The sequence below is a fragment of the Palaemon carinicauda genome, chromosome 29 (assembly GCF_036898095.1).
Source record: "Palaemon carinicauda isolate YSFRI2023 chromosome 29, ASM3689809v2, whole genome shotgun sequence".
Classification (NCBI taxonomy): domain Eukaryota; kingdom Metazoa; phylum Arthropoda; class Malacostraca; order Decapoda; family Palaemonidae; genus Palaemon; species Palaemon carinicauda.
In genome coordinates this window covers 95,558,905-95,583,138 of record NC_090753.1, presented here as the reverse complement: position 1 = coordinate 95,583,138, position 24,234 = coordinate 95,558,905, and the positions used below count along the sequence as shown (strand labels likewise).

Genomic DNA, 24,234 nt, shown 5'->3' with positions numbered 1-24,234 from the left:
CTTTGATATTTGCTTTTGCGTGCAAAGCAAGACTCGTCAATTTGTGTAATTATGCCATTACTACCAAGTCTAACAGGGTTTGCCTCAAAATACTTTGTGCAGATTTCTCTGAGAAGAAAACTGTAAATATCAATCATATTTTTTTTCTGAAATGTTTAGAATATTATCCTGAATCCAATTTTGCAGTGGAAGTTTAAATTTAGCAAAAAATGGGTCCTTACAAATAGATATTTTGCTTTTGAATTTAGTATACTCTTTAAATTGGAATTTCTACACCTAATTATCTTTTATAGAAGACAGATTAGTCTCTTAGCCATTAAGGAAAAATAAGATTTTTTTTTAAATAACGTCAATTTGAAAAAAAAATCTATTTGCTACCATATAGATAAGTTGGTTAGCACTTTTATTGGTTAGTCTCACCATGTCGTTACACTAATAATAATTAACTTATAAACTGGTTAGTTAGCTTGTTAGTCCCATTCTTAGATTTAAATTCCTCACCTGAAGAAAAAAGACCCCAATTTATTCCACCTGAAGATAAGCGACCCCAGCGAGTGTTGGGGTCCCCAATCTTCAGGTGATCCAAAAACTTTAACAAAACAAGAAGATAAATAAGATAGAATAGTGTGCCCGAGTGTGCCCTCAAGCAAGAGAACTCTAACCCAATCTCTCCTCCACAGGTGTGGTTGTATTGAAGTCAATCAAGATTATTGAATGCATTTTCTACCACAATCCCAGATGGGAATCTGCTAAGTGAAAGGTAAGGAATTTTAAAATTGAGTATCACCTATTGGTGCCGGTTTAGTATGTGGCCTACAAAATTCTATCTGTTTTAGTATGTGGCCTACAAAATTCTATCTGTTTTAGTATGTGGCCTACAAAATTCTATCTGTTTTAGTATGTGGCCTACAAAATTCTATCTGTTTTAGTATGTGGCCTAACCTAACCTAATAAGCCAGGTAGGCCACACACTAAACCAGAATAAAAGAGGTAGGCCACACACTAAACCAGAATAAAAGAGGTAGGCCACATACTAAACCAGAATAAAAGAGGTAGGACACATACTAAACGAGAATAAAAGAGGTAGGCCACATACTAAACGAGAATAAAAGAGGTAGGCCACATAATAAACCAGAATAAAAGAGGTAGGCCACATACTAAACGAGAATAAAAGAGGTAGGCCACATACTAAACGAGAATAAAAGAGGTAGGCCACATACTAAACGAGAATAAAAGAGGTAGGCCACATACTAAACCAGAATAAAAAAGGTAGGCCACATACTAAACGAGAATAAAAGAGGTAGGCCACACACTAAACCAGAATAAAAGAGGTAGGCCACACACTAAACCAGAATAAAAGAGGTAGGCCACACACTAAACCAGAATAAAAGAGGTAGGCCACACACTAAACGAGAATAAAAGAGGTAGGCCACACACTAAACGAGAATAAAAGAGGTAGGCCACACACTAAACGAGAATAAGAGGTAGGCCACATACTAAACCAGAATAAAAGAGGTAGGCCACATACTAAACGAGAATAAAAGAGGTAGGCCACATACTAAACCAGAATAAAAGAGGTAGGCCACATACTAAACGAGAATAAGAGGTAGGCCACATACTAAACCAGAATAAAAGAGGTAGGCCACACACTAAACCAGAATAAAAGAGGTAGGCCACATACTAAACGAGAATAAAAGAGGTAGGCCACACACTAAACCAGAATAATAGAGGTAGGCCACACACTAAACGAGAATAAAAGAGGTAGGCCACATACTAAACGAGAATAAAAGAGGTAGGCCACATACTAAACCAGAATAAAAGAGGTAGGCCACATACTAAACGAGAATAAAAGAGGTAGGCCACATACTAAACCAGAATAAAAGAGGTAGGCCACATACTAAACGAGAATAAAAGAGGTAGGCCACACACTAAACCAGAATAAAAGAGGTAGGCCACACACTAAACCAGAATAAAAGAGGTAGGCCACATACTAAACGAGAATAAAAGAGGTAGGCCACACACTAAACCAGAATAAAAGAGGTAGGCCACACACTAAACCAGAATAAAAGAGGTAGGCCACATACTAAACGAGAATAAAAGAGGTAGGCCACACACTAAACCAGAATAAAAGAGGTAGGCCACACACTAAACCAGAATAAAAGAGGTAGGACACATACTAAACCAGAATAAAAGAGGTAGGCCACACACTAAACCAGAATAAAAGAGGTAGGCCACATACTAAACCAGAATAAAAGAGGTAGGCCACATACTAAACCAGAATAAAAGAGGTAGGCCACACACTAAACCAGAATAAAAGAGGTAGGCCACACACTAAACCAGAATAAAAGAGGTAGGCCACACACTAAACCAGAATAAAAGAGGTAGGCCACACACTAAACCAGAATAAAAGAGGTAGGCCACATACTAAACCAGAATAAAAGAGGTAGGCCACATACTAAACGAGAATAAAAGAGGTAGGCCACATACTAAACGAGAATAAAAGAGGTAGGCCACATACTAAACGAGAATAAAAGAGGTAGGCCACATACTAAACGAGAATAAAAGAGGTAGGCCACATACTAAACGAGAATAAAAGAGGTAGGCCACATACTAAACGAGAATAAAAGAGGTAGGCCACATACTAAACGAGAATAAAAGAGGTAGGCCACATACTAAACGAGAATAAAAGAGGTAGGCCACATACTAAACGAGAATAAAAGAGGTAGGCCACATACTAAACGAGAATAAAAGAGGTAGGCCACATACTAAACCAGAATAAAAGAGGTAGGCCACATACTAAACCTGCACCCACCTATCTTTAGGGAGTTGTAACGGCGCTCTCGCCCACATATCCTACCATATCCCTTATCCTCCGAGACAAGGTTGACTCTATTTGGGGAAGGATAACCATAGGTTGGTATTAACGCATCCCTAGTTTGTACAGGATATCTCTCGGGATATTTGCCCCCCGGGGGAGTTAGAACTCAAGTCATACCTCGAAGATAAAATTTCTCTGGTATATCACTCGCAGAAATATCCCCAGTAGACGCTGCCAATGAGGAACTTCCATCAGGACGACATGGCTATCTAACCCAAAAATTGATTTTTCCTATGCCAAACTACATTTTTTAGCTGTCAAAAATGACGAAGAATGTTATGGATGGTGTTAACTTATAATTTTGATAGTAAAAGTAAAATCTAATTCAGTTTTAGTTCACTGAAGTACTTATTATTATAATAGAAAACATAACCCTAATTCTTAATCACCCGAGTGTCAACTATTTTCCTGTCAAAAATTTAACAAGAATGTTGGTTATGGGCGGTGTATCTTATACTGTAATTTTGATAATACAGATTAATGCCATTAAGTTTAGTTCACTCAAGTACATCTTAGTATAATAGAAAACATGAATCTAATACTTAATTGCCTTTGTAAGATCATACAACATTTCATGACTTTGTTTTAAATTTTTGGTCTTCAATATTTTACCCAGATGTTGGTTTTCTCCAAAGGTTCCACAAAATGGAGATGATTCGGTTAGGATAGGAAGATTCATTGTGGTATTTCTGTTTAATATTTCTGATTCTTATTACAAACGTTTACTGTATTGGAAATTCATGCCGTGGAAACTGTATTTATGTAAACTATAATGGTCTTGAAAACCCAGTTCGTTTGAACCGTAGTTATTTCGAAAAAGTATGCTAGAAAATGTCATGAAATAATTATTTTAATTTTTGCATGTTAATAAATACTTTTAATAATAACAATATTGCAACAAGGAACACATATTTGAAGTATTTTGCTGAGATAGGTTTAATATATTGCTGAGAACCTATCCCTTATGAAGGAAATTTTCTTTAGTTTTTTGGTATGAATAGCTTTGATTAGTGTACATATTTTGCACATTTTTATAATTGCCAAATAGAACCACCAGAAAAATTCTCCCAACTTCATTCAGCAACATTTATTTTTTATAATTTTCTGTGAAATTTTAAATGAATGTAACTGATTTCTCTTGATCATTGTATTGTATTAATGGATAATTTACGCTGTATTGTCTCGTATTAAGATAAGATTTGCTTTCTATATAGATATTTTTTTACAGGTTCATTTGTATTACAACTGGCAAAATGAATGAGAGCATTCGAAAAGTGCACGTACCAGATCTCGAAACAAAGCAACTTTCAAAAACAGCTCAGTTACAAGCGGAAAATCACTTCATTAGTCAAAGAAAGGTTGGATAAGGCTGGTTGAAGAAAAAAGTACCAAGCTAGATAAGCTACGGTGTCCATATTGAACCACTCGTCGTAAGCTTTGTAATAAGGACAAATACGAACATACATTGAAACTGGCACAGAATATCTGAAATAACATGCCTCATGGGACAGGTAATACAACATTAAGTTCAATTTAAGAAGGCTTGAATGAATACAACTGTAAATAATAATGTTCTCTGATCGTGAAATCAGTGAGGATAAAAACTTTGTAAACACGAGGTCAAGCTGGGAATTGGAGTACTAGCCATTGAATCAGAAAAACTCGCATGATGGGGTATACAAAATAAGATAGTAATTTTTATGAAGTGCTAATGACTAAAAAGATGTCCGAGTAGATTATTACTGTACCTGGTGGAATTTTGAACTTTTTACATAGCCTAATAAGAAAACATCTATTAAAATTATCCCAGCTAAAATAGAAAGGCAGATAGCACCTGGTTAATTAGTCACATGAGGGCCAATTCTGTAAGGCTAGTTGAGGACCAATTGCAGAGCCAGATGAAGGTCAATTGCAGGGTCACATAAATGTCAATTACAGGCTCACATAAATGTCAATTACAGGCTCACATGAGAGCCAATTGCAGAACTAGATGAGAACCATTTTTAGGATCGAATGAGTGCTGTTGCAGTGCCAATTGCAGGGTTAGATGAAGGTCAATTGCAGGCTCACATTAATGTTAATTGCAGGGTCCCATGAGAGCCAATTGTAGGACCAGATGAGAACCAGTTTTTGGACCAAATGAGTGCTGTTGCAGAGCCAGATGAAGGTCAATTGCAGGGTCCCATGAGAGCCAATTGGAGGACCAGATGAGAATCAGTTGTAGGACCAAATGAGTCAATTGCAGATCCAGATGAGGGACAATTGCAGTGTCTGATAAAGGTCAATTACAGGGTCTAATGGGAGCAAGTTGCAGAACCAAAAGAGAAATATTTTGGACCAAATGAGAGTAGTTGCATAGCCAGATGAGGGTCAATTGCAGAGCTAGGCGAAAGCCAATTGTAGGACCACATGAGGGCCAATTGTAGGACCACATGAGGGCCAATTGTAGGACCACATGAGGGCCAATTGTAGGACCACATGAGGGCCAATTGTAGGACCACATGAGGGCCAATTGCAGGACCACTTGAGGGCCAATTGCAGGACCACTTGAGGGCCAATTGTAGGACCACATGAGGGCCAATTGTAGGACCACATGAGGGCCAATTGTAGGACCACATGAGGGCCAATTGTAGGACCACATGAGGGCCAATTGTAGGACCACATGAGGGCCAATTGTAGGACCACATGAGGGCCAATTGTAGGACCACATGAGGGCCAATTGTAGGACCACATGAGGGCCAATTGTAGGACCACATGAGGGCCAATTGTAGGACCACATGAGGGCCAATTGTAGGACCACATGAGGGCCAATTGTAGGACCACATGAGGGCCAATTGTAGGACTACATGAGGGCCAATTGTAGGACCACATGAGGGCCAATTGTAGGGTCCCATGAGAGCCAATTGCAGAACCAGTCTCAGGACCAGATGGTGGCCAATTGCAGAGCCAGATAAGGGCCAATTGCAGAGCTAGATGAAGACCAATTGTAGGACCACATGAGGGTCAATTGCAGGGTCACATGAGGGTCAATTGCAGGGCCAATCGCAGGGTCACATGAGGGCCAATTGCAGGGTCACATGAGATTTAAGTACAGGACCAAATGAGAACCAATTGTAGGACTAAGCAAGGCCAGATTAGGGCCAATTCTAGGACCATATGAGGGTGATTGCAGGGTCCCATGACAACCAATTGCGGAACCAGGTGAGGGTTAATTGCATGGTCCCATGACAACCAATTGCAGAGCCAGTTGCGAGGCCAGGTGAGGGCCAATTGCAGGGCCACATGAGGGCTAATTGAAGTGGTCCATAACAGCCAATTGCAGAACCAGATGAGAACCAGTTTTAGGACCAAATGAATGCCAGTTGCAGGGCCAGATGAAGGCCAATTGCAGGACCATAAGAGGGTCAATTGTAAGGTCCCAGTAGAGCTAATTGTAGGACCAAATGAGAGCCAGTTGCAGAGTCAAATGAAGGCCAGTTGCATGGCCACATGAGAGGCAATTGCAGGCCCATACGAGAGCCAGTTGCAGGGCTACATGAGAGCCAGTTGTAGGATTAAATGAGAGCTAGTTGCAGAGTAACAGAGCCAATTGCAGGACCATATGAGGGCTAATTGCAGGGTCACATGAGAGCCAATAGCGGGACCAGATGAGACAGTTACGAGCTAAAGTGAGAGCCAGTTGCAAGCCCAGATGAGGGCCAATTGCAGAGCCTCATGAGAGGTAATTGCAGGGCCACATAGAGCCAATTGCAAGACCAGATGCAAACCAGTTGTAGGACCGAATTCGAGCTAGTTGCAGTACCAGATGAGAGCCAGGTGAGGGCCAATTGCAGGATCAGATGAAAGCCATTTTACAAGGCCACATGAGAGCCAGTTGTAGGACCAGATGAGTGACAGTTCCATGACCAGATGAGACCCATTTTACAGGGCTACATGAGAGCAAAAAGGCAGGGCCAGATAAGAACCAGTTGTAGGACGAGAGGGGTGACATTTTGCAGGTCCACATGACGGCTAATTGCAAGGCAACATGTGAGCCATTTGCAGGACCAGATGAGAGTCGGATTTAGGACCAAATGGGAGTTAGTTTCAAGACCATATAAGAGCCATTTTGCAGGGCCACATTAGAGCAAATTGCTGGGGCAGATGAGAGCCATTTTTCATGGCCACAGAGTAAATTGCTGGGCCAAAGGAGAGATATAGTAAGTTAACCCTTTTAGTTCCATTGACGTATTCTACATCCGGATAGTTGTCCTTCCTTCGGCACCATTGTATTGGCATCGTCACGTGTAAAATCAGTTGAATAACCAGATGGAAAATCACCAAGATAGGAGACATGATCAATGGTATTTACCAGATGGAAAATCACCAAGACAGGAGACATGATCAATGCTATTTGTAGATAACATTACTCATTACTGGAGTCAATCTGGAAAATGAAACCTAGAAGGAATGAGATAAATCACAGATGAAAAAGGAATCTAAGTAGCGAGTAGTGGCCATAAGACAAACCATGAATTGATAAGGAGCTTAAAAGATCATGAACGGTGCTAAATCTGGCAACAATGTAGATATTCTGCACAGTAGAAAACAGTTAAGTTCTTACCAAGTGTAGTTATAAGCCAAGAAGCTTTGTCCCTATCAGAGAGGTGATAGTGGCCTCAAACATGTTCTCTGAAATGAGCTACAAGGGGCCAGGTAATATTGAAAGGAACTAATAATGAAGAAATAGCCCAAAATAAGACCAGAAAAGCACAGCAGTGAAATAACTAAGGTTCATCATGTTATGGGAAAAAGACGAAAGCAGCTATGGTGAAAATGGAACTTGAGAACTCAGTTTATAGAGATCTAAAGAACATCTCTCTGAATACATAGAAAAAAAAGTGAGGACCAAGTTAGACATACCAGGGAAATTGGATGAGGAGAGGGAAAGAGGAAAGCCAGGAGGTAAACGAGAAAAGTTTGTTGTGAAAAGGCACACGTGGGCTGTAACCATTAACCAGAGACGATCCAGGTTAATGCAGTTGAGGCCTACAGAAAGAGCATCAGCAGAATCTTGGAAGAAATCAGGCTTCTCACATCAAAATCTGTTTCTTCTAATGGTGAGTGTTGAGATATTCAATAATGATATGTTTCTGTTTCCTAAGAAATTATATTTAATCATGGTGTTCCTTGAATGTGCTTTTAAAGGTTAATAACTTTAGAAATCAAATTAAATCCAGGTAATACAAGATAAATCAAGATTTTAACCATTTCACTTCCATTGGCAACCAAATGAAAATATGAAAAAGGGGAAACATTTTTAAAATCACCCCAACCATAGCAAGTTGATATATAATATATGGATGCTTAGGTAGGAAGTTCTATTAACCATAATAATTACCTGGAACAGAGATGATAAATTGTTAGTAATTATTTCTCAGCTGATCCCATCTTCGTCGATGTGTGCTTGATGGATAATAATACGTTGGTATTATTAAAATACGTTTAATGTATAAAAGACTACATTATGAACTTCACTTCGTGACAGCTGACTCTCAAGTGCATATGGAGCGTCTTACACAAATCTCACAAACCAAAACATTGCTAAACAAAAGAGCATCGCTCTGAAAAGACTTAAATCCTACTCCAGTACAAATCATAAAGAATCACATCTTATCTGAGGTAATCAACAAATGACTTAAATCCTAATACCAAAACAAATCATTACTCTTATGATCAAAGCATAACATGTCTTATTCATGCAATATGATGCAATGTTGTGCAATACCTGAAACACTTGAAATATAGTACATTACAATAATACATAACATGATATTCATTGGAAAGCTCTTGATAAGGGCTTTCCAGTAAGTAAAGATAAGCAAGCGTTTATGTGGTCTTAAAAGATTTTACTACGTCAGTTTAGTTTAATTCACCACTGACATTGAAAGGGTTAAAGGTACAGTAGTATTAATTGTAAATTGCTAATTTTAGAAGAAAGAATGAAGTTTTTGAAGTCTATTAATAAAAGATTATGAAAGGAATCTATTTGTGGATGAACACAATCCAGAAAGCATTCAATAAATGGCTATATTCCCTCTTACATAACTGTAGGGTTTCCTCTCTTGCACCTTGTCATTGAATAGCTTCCCTGGACACAATGCTTTGCCATATATCCTAAATTCAATAAATCAAATTTGATAATCTAGATATAATTTCGTATGTGATTCTACAAATATGAATACCAATGGTCTAAAGATGCGTTGTCTGGTTAGGGTACTTTGAAGTATTATTTTTGACTCAAGAGAACCTAGATATAAAGGATCACTTGAAGTAATACATAGTTTACGTTGTGAAGATGCCTTTTGCAAATAGGAGTAGAGAGTTTCATAGGAGTAGAGAGATCTATGAAACATTATGTAACAACTATGAACTTCAATCTGTAATCCATAAATATCCTCTTTGGTAAGGGTAGCTTTAGTCACAAATGTATGTTTCTCAAGTTGAATAATAACCATTTAGGGTCTGATTCTTTCCCATGACTTAAGGAAATTTAATCTAACAGTACTAGCATTTCTGTTTTCGACATTTTTTGCAGTTTATATAAGATAAAAAGTATATCAGGGTGTATTATACAGTTTCATGACATTTCAGGTACCTAAGGCTTTGCCAGGATCTAATGACAGGTTGTTTTTTCCAAGGCTTTGCCAGGATCTAATGACAGGTTATTTTTTTTTTCAAGGCTTTGCCAGGATCTAATGACAGGTTATTTTGTTTCAAGGCTTTGCCAGGATCTAATGACAGGTTATTTTGTTTCAAGGCTTTGCCAGGATCTAATGACAGATTATTTTTCCAGGCAGATGAGCTTCTGACAGAATGAAGAATGCATTTTCAGGCCAATTGATCATGTGGAAAAGTTATCAAAATGCCTCAGATATCATCTCTGTATTCTGGATCTAAAACTTCCAGATGTAAGGCTCTGGTTAAAGTTGGCTGTTTTACAGAACTTGGATAAATAAGAGACTGCCCTTGAATGATAGCATAATAGTCCAGTGCAACAATGAATTCCGTTTTCTACAAACCCTGATTGTAAATATCAAATAGACATGGCTATCAAATATGGCAAGCCATGAGAAGCCAGGTTTTAAGCTTTAAGGGTAACTGACTTCATTAAAGGTATTATTTATTATATTATTCAAAGCCAAGCCTAGTTTGGTTATTCTTTCTTATGAAAATATTTAGGTTTTCTGTCTTGCAGTTGACCTGGGTAATCAATTTGGTTTTAAATACTATGTAAAGATTGAAAATATCGTGTCTTCAAAATCTATAGGATGTTATTTGGAGGAATTTTATGCAACATTATTTGAATGAAATTTATTTTTTGGGCTCAAGCCATGGCGTCCTGATGGAAGGTTCCTTTTTGGTAGCTTCCTTGGGTAAATAACTACTAAGATATTCCCAGAGAATTTAACCACAGGTTATCACAGAATTCTAACTTCTGGAGCGAGTATCCTAAAGGTTTCCCTTTTAAGACATCGTATATCAACAGGGGACGCATGTATTAACGCGCCACATAGCTATCTACACCCCGAACAGAGTTAATGCTTCGGTGTGTAAGGGTTGAGAATAGCTGGGAGCCGTTCCATAGCTAATCTCGTTCGTGGCTACTACTGATACTCGAGACGTAAACAAACGGGCGCCATTGCTTAAATGACGTCACGTCCGTCTTCATCCTTTGTTCAGTAGCTCGCCCTACTTAGACGGATTTTCCCTGTGCTTTACTTATCGCTTTGCATCTACGTAATGTCGGTACCTTCAGCCTCGCCTTCTTCTGGAAAGTTGAGTACAAGGTTCCAGTATTGTTTAGTTAAGCTCTGACCGTAAAGTAAATATTACTTTCCGAGATAATTGCTGTTTTGTGGCAGAGCTGTGCCTCTACCGGACCCGCCATTTTATGGCGTCGTTGTTGTTATGCATGCCTTATTTAGTTAGCCACAACAACGCTTCCGGCCTTATTTACTAATCGAATACATTAGTTTATTTAGTCTTCATAGCTAGGAACTTTTATATCGTGTTTCGACGCTTTTTATCGGTCATCGATTGACCTCATACCAGTCGGCTACTATAGCCCCCAGGCCAGAGCGCCTGTATATAAGTGTTCATGCATGATTTTATTAGTGATCCTAGGCTAAGTTATGAAGATAGTGGCATTATTTTACAATACTTTCGACCGTGATGCAAGTGTTTTTTCGCCTTCAGGGACCATATAGGGGATAGGTTAGTTAGTGTCCCTAACTAACCTAACCTCCTCGTAGGACCCCTATATGCTTCCTTCATCCCCTGCCTTGGCACTCCCTCTGTTTAGCCTTGATTCCCTTTCTGAGTAAGGGGATCAAGTGTCTAATGGAGTATTCATCGCCTCTCAGTCCTCCCTACGGGAATGAACCCCCCTTAGGGTTGCATCCGAGAGTGAGGTTAGGCTAGCCCTTCCTCTATGGCTAGGAATAGTCTATGACCGTCCTGCCATAGCGATATGTCTTCTATCCTTCCTAGTTCAGGGCTTCTAGCCCTGTTCTAGGTTAGGTTTTGGAAGGTTACTCTGTCCCCTGCTGAAACTGTACCCATGCACCGTTTCAGCCTGGCGACCTTATCTTAGGTTAGGGAGTGTCCTCCCTTTCCCTAGTGGCCGCTCTGGTACAGAACCCCTTCCTTGGAAGACCCTTCTCTTCTCCCCTCCCCACCTATCTCTTGTATAGCCTAGCCTACACTTAGGTTAGTCTATACCCATCTGTCCCCTGTCCTACAACTCCTCCTTGAGGTGGAGTGATAGGGCTACCCTGAGCTTCCTTGTGCAGTCCGCTCTGGTACATAGACCCTTCATAGTGTCCTATGGGGTTAGCCACTGGATGCGTTCTGCATGTGGAGGTCTCTCCTCTCTTGGGTGTCCCCTAGCCCTCCCTTGGGCTACCCTGCCCCCGGTCCCCTGCGACCCCAGCTCCTGGGTGATAGAGCCTGCCTCTATCATGGGTACACCCTCTCAGGGGGGGGATGTTTGGATTCCATGACTGGACTTCTTACATCCCTCCCCCTGTCTCTCTCTCTATCCGGGTGCCGGTCCCTTGCCGCCTCCACTGTCGGCGATACCTGCCTCCTACCTTGGTGACTCTCCCCTACCCTCATGCCGCCAGCCCCTCCGCTTGCCGGGGGACTGTCGACCGCCGCCGGCTCCCGCCGACGGCCTTCCTCCTTCCTCCTAGCCTCACCGTCCGCTTGCCGGTCGGCCACCGGAGTGCCGGCATTCACTGCCGGCAACCGGGTTCAGCTATATCATCCTTATCCCAGTCACCAATCCGGCATCCTCCGACCGCCGGAGCCGCCGCTCCCCTGCCGGGGTGCCGCCGTTGTGCCGGCGGCCGCCACCCTGGCTTTACTCTTGACTTACATTTTGTCTGTCCTAATGCCAGAAACTCTGCTGGAGCGGCCTCCGGCGTGCCGGAGGTCTGCCGGAACCTCCCGGAGGCGTCAAGGATACTTGCACCCCCTTCTCCTAGCTATCACTTGTATACTGATAGCCCTACACTGCAAACAGATAGCCTGTTTACACTCTTTAGATCAGTGCCTTGGTACTGTTCTATTAGTAATCATGCTGTCCCTTTGCATTCTTCAATATTCCAGCATGCTGCGTGCATCTTAGCGCGGCTGGTTGCCGGAAGCAGTTACCCTAAGGGACCTGTTTGTTCCCCAAATTAGGGACTGAGTGATCTCAGTCCCAAACTTATCCTTGGTTTTCCATGGAATTCCATTGCCCTGTGGAATTTCAGGGAATACTATCCTGTGCCTTCGGCCATCTCGGATTACCCAGGGATAATGCTTGCGGTAGCCAGACGGGCGAGATGCATGGAGTATGTTCTCTTTACTACTTCAATCTCTATGCATCACACCCTTTCTTTAAGTTAATATTAATGATTAATCTTAACTTAGCTTAAGAACCATTCTTATGACTCCCCCATACTCATTTTCTCTTTCTTCCACAGGAGGAGCAGATGAAGTGTGACTTCGACTTCTGCGCTGTGAAACGCCCGCACTTCTACGGGCATACGGCTTGCAGGACTCACGCCCCTTGTGCTAACAAGAAAGGGGATCTGAAATTCTGGGACCCACTGGATTGTACGGTCTGCCAGGCTCAACTAGTTGATGCCTTCCATAACCCTCCCTCAGCGGAGGTCAGGGACACTTCTCGGGAGAAGCTACGCAAGTGGGTGCGTGGCTTCCAGAAGAATGCCACCGGACCGTACTTGGCCACTGAAGAAATGAGGTCACTCTTGTTCCCTAAGGCCTCCCCTGATTCAGTGGTACCCAAGGATGTGATTCCCACTGTCCAAATTACAGTGGAACCTGATGTTGTCATGGCTCAGTCCATGCACGAGTGCCGCCTGGATTCTGAAGATGACGAACATATGTCGGACGTCTCGGAAGACACAGAGAAGACTCTTATGGCTCAAGGAGCTGAAGATGATGAAGACCAGGTGGAATACGCCGAGTCGGAGCAAGAGGTCGCTCCTCCTTCCATCTCCGCTCCTACTCCTACACCGACGGAAGTATCTATCCCGTCTACCTCCACGACCCCGGATCCCTCTTCTTCCACTCAAGAAATGATCCGGTTGATTAGAGCCGTCATGGACGACAGGTTAAAGGAGAATCAGGAGTTCATCAGGTCCATGATGGGATCCAGAGAACCGAAGAGGATTTCGGTTAAGGATCTCCCCGCTTGCTCACATGCCAACCCGTGGAGGTATGCTGAGCATATGGTTATCGCGACCGGCAGGATCTTTGTCAGCGACAAGATCGGCACGGTCCCTTTGGAAGACGTGGAGTTCTTCCCAAACTTTGAGGCCTACCCGGACTGTTACGTCCGACTTCGTTCCGAACCTGCCTCTAAGGAAGAGACCGAACCCAAGGAAGAGATAGTGTTCGATCTCGCGAAGGCCCAGGCTATGCTAGCCAACACATTCAAGAGTAGGGGTTTTACCTGCTCCAAGCTTCCGGCTCTGAGCAAGAAGCACCCTACTTATGTCGCACCTGAAAATGCGGTTCTTCCATTCTTGGAAAAGGCCTTCACTGCGTGCCTTAAAGCTGTGGAAGAGGGGAAAGCCTGCCCTGCACTGGAGGAGTGCAGACCCTTCTCCATAGTCACTCCCCCTGACGCTCGACACTGGAAGGATATCCAGCACACTTTCGTCGTGGGAAAGCTAAATCCTGACGTCGCCGGACGTCAGTTTAACGAAGACCTCCCTAAGCTTAATGATCACCTCCTTCGTCGGGAACAAGATACGAAGGAGAGGCTCGCAGCATCTATGTCTCACCAAGTCCAACTTGAAATTATGGCCTGTGACACCAGAGTACCAGACCACTACATGGTACTCTCCAAAATCCCACATGACAACCGTGCCACTGTGAAACACGAACCCCGGAGGCTGATTTCCTCCAACATCTGGGGCAAACACCTCTTTCCTTCTGACCTTGTGAAGGAAATCACCGACAAAGCCGCCACGGAGAATAGGAACCTTCTCCACAAGTGGGGCATGTCAAGAAAAAGGAAACCCTCTCAGGACGAAGGACCTCAACCTAAGAGGAAATCCCAAAAACAGAAACCCCAGCAACGTCAACCAAGACGTCAGTTTCCGGGACCCGCTACCTCCCAAGTGGCAGCTCAGCCACAACAGACCTTTCAATTTGTCCCCCAACCGGTGTTGTCACAGTCACCGGTCTTCACCCCTGCTTTCGAGCAACAGACAACTACCTTTCGTCCCAAAGGTAGAGGCTCGAACAGAGGTGCAAGCAGAGACGCATCTCGCCGTCCCTCCAGAGGCAGAGGAGGAAAGGGAGCTAGCGGCCGAGGCAGCAAGCCCTCGGGACACCAGAAGCAATGAAGTGCTTCCGGTGGGAGGAAGACTCGGCCAATTCCAGGATCGTTGGACCTTCGATCCCTGGGCACACAGCATCGTCAAGAAGGGTCTAGGCTGGAGTTGGACTCAACCACCCCCAACCTTCCAGCAATTCTTCCAACAATCAACCCCCCTTCTGGAAGAATATGTCCTAGATCTCTTGAACAAGAAGGTGATAAGGAAGGTAAAGTCCACCAGGTTCCAAGGGAGACTGTTTTGCGTCCCCAAGAAAGACTCCGACAAACTCAGTCATTCTGGACTTATCCCCCCTCAACAAGTTCATAGCGAACGACAAGTTCAAGATGCTGACTCTTCAACAGATAAGGACCCTTCTGCCTCGAGGTTCCTACACGGTCTCCATAGACCTGGCGGATGCCTACTGGCACGTTCCAATGAACCATCACGCTTCCTCCTACCTAGGATTTCGACTCCAAAGGAAAAGCTACGCCTTCCGGGCCATGCCCTTCGGCCTCAACGTGGCCCCTCGGATCTTCACAAAGCTGGCGGACGCCATAGTACAACAGCTCCGCCTCCGAAACATCCAGGTGATGGCCTACCTCGACGACTGGCTAGTCTGGGCTCCATCGCCCGAAGATTGTGTAAAATCTTGCAACAAAGTCACCCAGTACCTAGAACACCTGGGATTCAAGATCGAGAAGAAATCTCGCCTCTCTCCAGCTCAGAAGTTCCAGTGGTTGGGAATCCAATGGAACCTTCAGTCACACCGCCTTTCCATCCCCCAGAAGAAAAGGAAGGAAATAGCAGGGTCTGTCAAGCGACTGCTGAAATCCAAACGAATTTCAAGACGCCAGCAGGAACGAGTTCTAGGCTCTCTACAGTTCGCCTCGGTGACAAACCCAGTGCTTCGTGCACAGCTAAAGGATGCCGCGGGAGTCTGGAGACGTTCTGCATCCATCGCTCGAAGAGACCTCAAGAGACGGCTTCCAAACAGACTTCGACTTCTCCTAAAGCCGTGGTCAGAAGCAAAGGCCCTGAAAAGGTCCATGCCTCTCCAACACCCTCCTCCATCACTCAACATCCACACGGACGCTTCGCTGGAGGGTTGGGGAGGTCACTCCCACCAAAAACAGGCTCAAGGCACCTGGTCTCCCCTGTTCAAGACGTTCCATATAAACATCTTGGAGGCCATGGCGGTCCTTCTAACTCTGAAGAAATTATCCCCGCCGCCCTCGATCCACATTCGTCTAACCCTAGACAACTCGGTGGTAGTTCGTTGTCTCAATCGCCAAGGCTCAAGATCGCCCCAGATAAATCAGGTGCTTCTCCCAATCTTCCGTCTGGCGGAGATGAAGAAGTGGCACCTGTCTGCAGTTCACCTACAAGGATTCCGCAACGTGACAGCGGATGCTCTATCGCGGACAAACCCGATAGAGTCGGAATGGTCTCTAGACGCAAGATCATTCTCCTTCATCTCTCACCAAGTCCCAGAACTTCAGATAGATCTCTTTGCAACGAGCGACAACAATCAACTTCCTCGGTATGTGGCCCCGTACGAGGACCCCAAGGCAGAAGCAGTGGATGCCATGTCACTGGACTGGAACAGATGGTCCAAGATCTACCTGTTCCCTCCCACCAACCTTCTGTTGAAAGTCCTCTCCAAACTGAGAACCTTCAAAGGGACAGCGGCCCTAGTGGCTCCCAAGTGGCCCCGGAGCAACTGGTACCCCCTGGTCCTGGAGCTGCAGCCCAAGCTGATCCCTCTCCCGGGCCCAGTTCTCTCCCAACAAGTACAGAAGTCGACTGTCTTCGCTTCATCATCGAAAATCAAGGACCTTCATCTCATGATTTTCTCTCCCTAGCCGCAAAGAAGAGGTTTGGGATCTCGAAGAAAAGTCTGGACTTCCTAGAGGAATACAAGACCGAATCCACAAGACGGCAATACGAATCATCCTGGAGGAAATGGGTCTCCTTCGTCAAGACAAAAAATCCTAAAGAAATCACGATTGATTTCTGCATGTCCTTCTTTATTCACCTTCATGGACAGGGATTAGCAGCCAATACGATTTCAACCTGCAAATCAGCCTTGACCAGACCAATTCTATATGCTTTCCAAATTGATCTGTCCAGCGACATCTTCAACAAACTACCGAAAGCATGTGCTCGGCTACGCCCAGCACCCCCACCGAAACCGATCTCCTGGTCACTAGACAAGGTGCTCCATTTCGCCTCCACCTTAGATAATGATTCATGCCCTCTCAAGGATCTGACTCAGAAAGTTATATTTCTCTTTGCTCTTGCTTCGGGAGCTCGAGTCAGCGAAATAGTGGCATTATCAAGAGAAGACGGACACATCCTGTTTACCGATACAGGAGACGTTACCCTGTCCCCTGATCCAACGTTTCTCGCCAAAAATGAATTACCCACCAAAAGATGGGGCCCCTGGAGAATATGCCCCCTGAAGGAAGATGCCTCTCTATGCCCAGTAGAGAGCCTCAAGGTCTATCTTCGCAGAACTTCGAACTTTGGCGGAGGCCAACTCTTCAAAGGAGAAACATCGGGCAGCGACCTGTCACTGAAACAATTAAGAGCGAAAATCACCTACTTCATTCGCAGAGCTGATCCTGACAGTACACCCGCTGGTCATGATCCTATGAAAGTTGCATCATCTCTGAATTTCTTTCAGAGTATGGACTTTGAAAGCCTTAAGAACTTCACAGGCTGGAAGTCCTCGCGCGTTTTCTTTAAACATTATGCGAAACAAGTGCACGAAGTCAAACATTTTGTGGTAGCCGCAGGTAGTGTTATGAAACCTGCACCTAACTCTGCGTAGAACAGTGAGTTACTTGGGACTCTAACTCTTCGGGTGCCTATGTTGACCCTCGAGCGATACATAGTGATGTCGAAAACACTTAGTGCTTTTATAACTGTTCTTATCCCAGGTGAAATGTCATAGTTGTGACACAAGTGCCACATGCCCTGAGCATGATGTGTTTTATTCAAAGACTTGCGTTCCTCGAGAACGAGTGCCTACTAATAAACTTGAAATTCCTTTTCAGATTTAAGAGCAAGTCTTTATTACTATGTACATTTTAATTACTGTAAATAAACTTTACTTATTGCTGTAATTTATTTAATTTCTGCATTTGTGAAATAAAATTTCTATTTTATTATCTGTGCGTCTCAATCAGCTCCTACTTACTATGAAATACATGCCTGTCATAGTTTTATTATCCCCTTTTTCCTTATGGTTATGGAGAAATTAAGATACTAACTCTTAATTTATATTCACTCTGATTATGTAATGCTCCAATACGAATACTTACTCTTCATACCCTGGAGATGAATCATCTTTCTCAACATACAGTGCCCAACCACCACTGGTCTGCTTTTCAGAATGTTCCTATACAAATACCAAACATTCAGCTTCATCTCAAAGTTCTTCAAGTTCTTCTATCAGGATGAATAGTCCTTCAATACCACTTTGACGTCGGCATGGCCCGTGGGAACTTCACTGCCAAGGGGGGCAGGATGCTTCTTCCCTACGGTTCTTTACCAAGATTACTATGCTAATTTGTCAATGCCTTGGCACTTACTATTAGGGGAAAATCTACCACGATACATTGATTTTCTGGTATTCTTCCATCAGGACTTGAGCCCAAAAAACGGATTTTGAGCGAAGCGAAAAATCTATTTTTGGGTGAGATAGCCATGGCGTCCTGATGGACCCTCCCTGCTACTTCGTCCAGTTTTAGGTCCCACCCTGCTCTGCTGTATCATGGTGATGGGCAAGCAACTGGCTTCAGGATAAAGACGGACGTGACGTCATTTAAGCAATGGCGCCCGTTTGTTTACGTCTCGAGTATCAGTAGTAGCCACGAACGAGATTAGCTATGGAACGGCTCCCAGCTATTCTCAACCCTTTCACACCGAAGCATTAACTCTGTTCGGGGTGTAGATAGCTATGTGGCGCGTTAATACATGCGTCCCCTGTTGATATACGATGTCTTAAAAGGGAAACCTTTAGGATACTCGCTCCAGAAGTTAGAATTCTGTGATAACCTGTGGTTAAATTCTCTGGGAATATCTTAGTAGTTATTTACCCAAGGAAGCTACCAAAAAGGAACCTTCCATCAGGACGCCATGGCTATCTCACCCAGAAATAGATTTTTCGCTTCGCTCAAAATCCGTTTTAGTAGCAGAAAAAATTAGTAATGATAGTAGTAACACTAATAATAATAATTATTTATTATTATTCAGTTGCAATGGTGTTTACTTAGCAATCACAGTTTTTATTAATTAAATAGTTAATGTAACTGTGACAAATGCAAAAGATAACACGAGGCAAAAATGGTTGCCCAATCTAGGGACCCTTTTGGTAACGGGAGCCTGACTAGTTACAACATTCGTTAGGCCCTTATTACCTCCTCCAAGGCATGTTTTCATCTCTTGTCTGTCTGTCTGTCACCAACCTAACTCTTAAAGTTACGGAAGAATTTTGATGGAACGTGTCAGGAAATATCAGAAAGGAGCTAACTCGGAAGTGATTAGATTTTGGCGGTGATCTCGAAAACCATCCTGATCCAGGATTTGTGTTAAAGAATTCTTCACTATTTGTAAGATTGGAGCAATTTCGGTACTTCTCCTTAAACATATAATTAGGGGTCTAGTGAAGGATAAGATATGATAGAGAGAGGGAACTGGGCTGCCTTGGCAGAGGTCTGCTGTTTTTTTTTTTTTTTACATGATTTAGAATATCTTTAATGGATTTTAAAGTAGTGTACCAGTTAATAAACTCATTTTTCTTTTTCAGAAAATAGAACTGCAATTCTTCAGATGGATTCTTGAAGTACTACGAAATTAATAATTGTAAAATACAGTATATACAGCTGGAATGGTCTTGAAAAATATCTAGGAGTTTTGAAGGAAATCATCGACTTGTAGACTCGCAATAAGGTGGGTGTTTCACGGCCTGAAATAAGTTTCATTAGGGGAAATGTTCAACTTGGGTGGGATGTTGATGCTTGTTTAAATGGAATCAGACTAATAGTTATATTTTTCAGAAACTCAAAAAGGGATTTTGACGAAGGAAAAATCTATTTCTGGGGAGAGACCTGTGACGCCCGGTGAAAAGTCCTTCTATCTACCTTTTCTGATATATATCTTCCAAATATACCAGAGAAAAATAAAAGCATGGAATGCAAAGGTTACTACCCTCGTGCGAGCACCTCGTGAGTGTCGTGTCTACATCGGGGGCGTGTGAAAACCACTATTCACAGGCTGTCTTCCAATTAGATAACTCCTTCATCAAGGGGAAGGGCCGTAACAAAGACCCCAGAAACCACACTTGCACCACGCCACCGCTACCCACACGAACACCCTCCAGGTCATCCTTCTGCAAGAACACATGGCTTGGCAAGGAAAGGGTGGGTCCGTACAAAAATAACCGGGAAGGGTTTCACCGGGCGTCACAGGTCTCTCCCCAGAAATAGATTTTTCCTTCATCAAAATCCCTTTTCTGGGTCGACCTGTGACGGCCGGTGAAAATGTACCAGAGAATGCCTTCTAAGCCCAATAAAGTAATAACATAATGAGGAGAATACAATCACCATGTACAACAATAATATAATATAATAATGTAAGAAACTTCCAATTACCAACTAGCCAAATGACATAGGGAACGTAAGTCTAAATAACTAAGACGACAAGGAATCAACTGAGTGTCGAATCGCAAAAGACATCAAACCCTACATGTCTAAGCATATCTAAACATTAAAGGAACGGTAACTACAATAACAGTTAAACCATAGGAATTAAACATGGCAAATATCATAGGGCTAACAAACTACCCAGGAGAGTGGCGACGTGGTGTGAGTGGCGGGTAGGAGGGAGAAGAGAAGAGATGGAAGAAAGGAAGAAGTAGAGATTACTGGGGAGGGAAAGGCTCCCCGCTGCCATCGTCGGGTATTTAAGGGCCTGTAAGATCTTTAGATAGTGGCGTTTGACAACCATAGGGGATTTCCAACCCGTATATTTTTTAAAAATCATCAAAGTCCCTGTTCTGGTAGTAATTGATGGAGGTATCTACTGTCCGTATATCATGAGCCTGGGGAAATTATTCCGGATTAGTATGTTTAAAGAAGTAGAGGATTTGTTGCCTGATACCGTGAATGGAAATAGCACCTCCTTGTTCCCTCATAACCAAGGGGCCAGACGAGCGGGTGGCAGTTCTAGCTAAAAGGGCCTTGAGAGTAGTGACTGGACACAGAGAAAAAATCCTGGGGAAGAAGAATAATCTTCCGAGGGGAGCACCTATTTGCGAATCCTCATCTTTTAGCTAGGAAAGCATTGTCTGGAGAAAGGAGTACTTCGGCTGAAGGGAGGAAATCTATGTTTTCCGGGTTCGTGAGAGAGCTAGTTCTGATATTCCATCACCTGAGGCCAAAGCCGTTAGAAATAAGGTCATCCTAAGAAGAGTGATATAAGAGCAGGATTCATTGCCCGTGTCCGGCACAAGTTTTGAGGACACCGTTCAGAGACCAGAGTCCTTTTGTGGCCGAACCGAAGGTCAAATCCTAGCACATGTTTTTGGAATAGATGAGAAATAGGAATCAGCTAGTTTAATGCTAAACCCAACAAGGAAGATCTTCCAAACTGACTTGATGATGGTTAAAGGGCTAACTGTTAGGCCTTTGCCAAATAGGAACCTCAAGAAAGAGATGGCTATATTCGGAGACCTATGAGTATGGTCTAAACTCTTAGGGAATCTGCTAGTTGTTAACGGCCGAATCATATTGGCGAATTGTCGAGTCCCTTTTGTCTGATTCGATGAAGAGATCGTTTTCCGGTTCAATGTTCACGTCTCTACGATCTGCAAACTTCCTGTAGTCCACAAAGTTAGAGTTTTGGCTATCCTTGAGTAATCTGACACAGTGAGTTTGGATTACTTGAGTCAGTTTGGGGAACGGGATCCGGAAGGGACGGAGTTTCAACTCGAGGAGGAGAGGAAACCAACCGTTCTTGGCCAGTGAGGTGGTACTAAATCCACTGCCCCCGGAAGGAACGTAGTTTGTGTAAAAGTCTCATTAGAAGATTCACTGGGGGAAATAGGTAAACCTTCTTCTAATGGTTCCTGAGTATCCACCGGAATGAAATTATGTCTAGAGACCATTCTGACTCCAGTGGTTTCGTCCTGGCTAGTGAGTCCGCTCTCACATTCTGGACTCCCGCTAGGTGAGTTACTGACAGGAACCAGTTCTTTTCTGTTGGCCAGGCGAAGATAGTGACCAGGATCCGATTCAGGTTGGGTGACTTGGATCCTCCCCTGTTGACGCCGTGTACTACGTCTGTTCTGTCTGACACTACTCTGATGTGGCTCGACCTCGGAGGAGAGAGTCTCTTCAGGGTCAAGAACACTGCCATGTCTTCGAAAACATTGATATGGGACTGTTTCATGGCGGGTGACCAAGAGCCCTGAAACATCTGATGTTCGGAGTAATCCCCCCATCCACTTAGAGGCGCGGTTGCATGGAATGTCACTTGTGGAGGTGGGAATTGTAGAGGAACCGATTTGGAGAGGTTCTTCAGTTCGGACCATGGGCGTAGTCTCATTTTCAAGACAGAGGGGATCTTCGAGACCTTGTCTCTTAAAGGTACTGTAGCTCTCTTTCTCCAAACTCGATTGATGTCTTTGAGTTTGGATTTTAATAGGAGACCCGTTATTGGAGTGAATTGGGGAAGACCGATGATACTTTCTAAGGTTCTTCTGGGCACCTGTTTGTGTTTGAGAAAATTCTTGATCTTGGAAGCTATTCCTCTTACCTTTTTGGAAGGGAGAGACAACGTGTGCTTCGAAAGGTCGCACTGAATGTCTAACCAATCTAAGTGGCCTGATGGTTGCAGGCGAAACTTTTGGAGATTGACCCGAAATCACAGGTTGTCGAGAAATCGAAGTACTTCCTTCGTAGCTCTGTTGCCTTCTATGGCCGACCGGGCCCAAATGAGCCAACCATCCAGATAAGCAATGATCTGTATCTCTTGATTCCTGAGTTGTTCTAACACTGTCTCTCCAAGTTTCGTGAATATCCTGGGATCAATGTTGAGGCCGAAGGGCATGTCTTGAACGCAAAGGCTTTCCTGCCTAGGCGGAAACCCAGATAAGAAGAGAAGTTTCGAGCTATAGGCACATGATAATAGCCGTCGGTAAGATCGACAGAGGTGGTGACGCCCCCACGGGGAAGTAAGGCCCGTACCTGAGAGATAGACAACATCTGGAACTTGTCGCAGAGAATGTAAGAGTTTAGCTTTGACAAGTCCCGGTCCACTCTCAATGCCGACAAGCCTTTCTTCGGAATTGTGAACAGGCGGCCTTGGAACTTCGGTGATCGGTCCCGTTTGATTGCTTTCTTCTTGAGTAACTCTGTGGTGTACTCTTTCAGGATGGGAGTGGATTTCTGGGAGAGGGTCACTGGTGGAGGAGGAGGACCTTGTGGCCATTTCCACTTCAAACCTTTAGGGATTATGCTATGAGCCCACGGACCGAAGGTCCAATGGTCTTGAAAGTGGTAAAGTCTCTCCCCTACCGGGACTACCTCGTTGTGAGGGAGTGAACCTAGGGGGATCCGGATGCATAGTCGACGAATCAGAGGAAGACTGTGATGTCGAGTGGGTAACTGACTATTGATGGCAGTGACCCCGGTTCGTTTTGTAGAGGGCAACTCTCTGCTTCTTCTTGAAGAAAGCTTGCTTTTGGTCTTCGACCGTCATTCCTGCAATTTTGGGTTGCTCTCGTATCATCTTGTAGAACCTTGTTCACCTCCTCCTGAGGGAAGAGGGTTTTACCTCATCAGGAGGAACTATCAGCCTGCTCGATTCCTGTCTGATAGAGGCCTCAGACAGAACGTATTTCCCACAACTAACCCGATCAGACCACCAAACGTGTAGGTCGAATTGGAAGGGCAGAGATTGGTTCTTCCTGAATATCCGAAACAAAGTCTCAGTGGGATAAATCGAGGCTAGGGTCTCCCCGAGGTGGGGTCCGGCTCTTTAAGAGCCGGTATGGCCGAACCTTCTTTGTCAGTTTATCCATAATAGGCAAGGCAACAATGAGAGCATCTGTAGATATGGCGTATTCCCCATTGTGTGGGGTGAGCTTGGAATTATCGTAACCCCCCAGACCGACAACATCCTGGTCCAGACAGATAGGGCCTGCCCTTTAGGAAATAATACCGTTACCTTCGGTACCTTGTCTAACCTAACCAAGGCATGCTCTTCCAATCGAACGAATCCGTTGAATGGGAATTCTAGTACCTGAGAGTAAATTCTAGGTCCCCCAGAGGGCGGACGTCTATGCCATCCAGAATTATGGTACCATCTATATATGGAACATGTAAGGCAAATACCTATGCGTTGTTTTTATCGAAGGAGGTTACTTCGATACGCCTGGGGCTGTAGGGGGAGTCATCCGAGTTCCTG

General features: G+C 43.8%; 1 long non-coding RNA gene across 1 annotated transcript; it reads left to right on the top strand.

The window, feature by feature from the left end:
• Nucleotides 1-678: 678 nt before the first annotated feature.
• On the top strand, nt 679-4,178 carry LOC137622874 (uncharacterized). The gene is made up of 2 exons (XR_011040510.1): nt 679-760; nt 4,107-4,178. It is a non-coding gene; the product is annotated as an uncharacterized lncRNA (long non-coding RNA).
• Nucleotides 4,179-24,234: the final 20,056 nt, after the last annotated feature.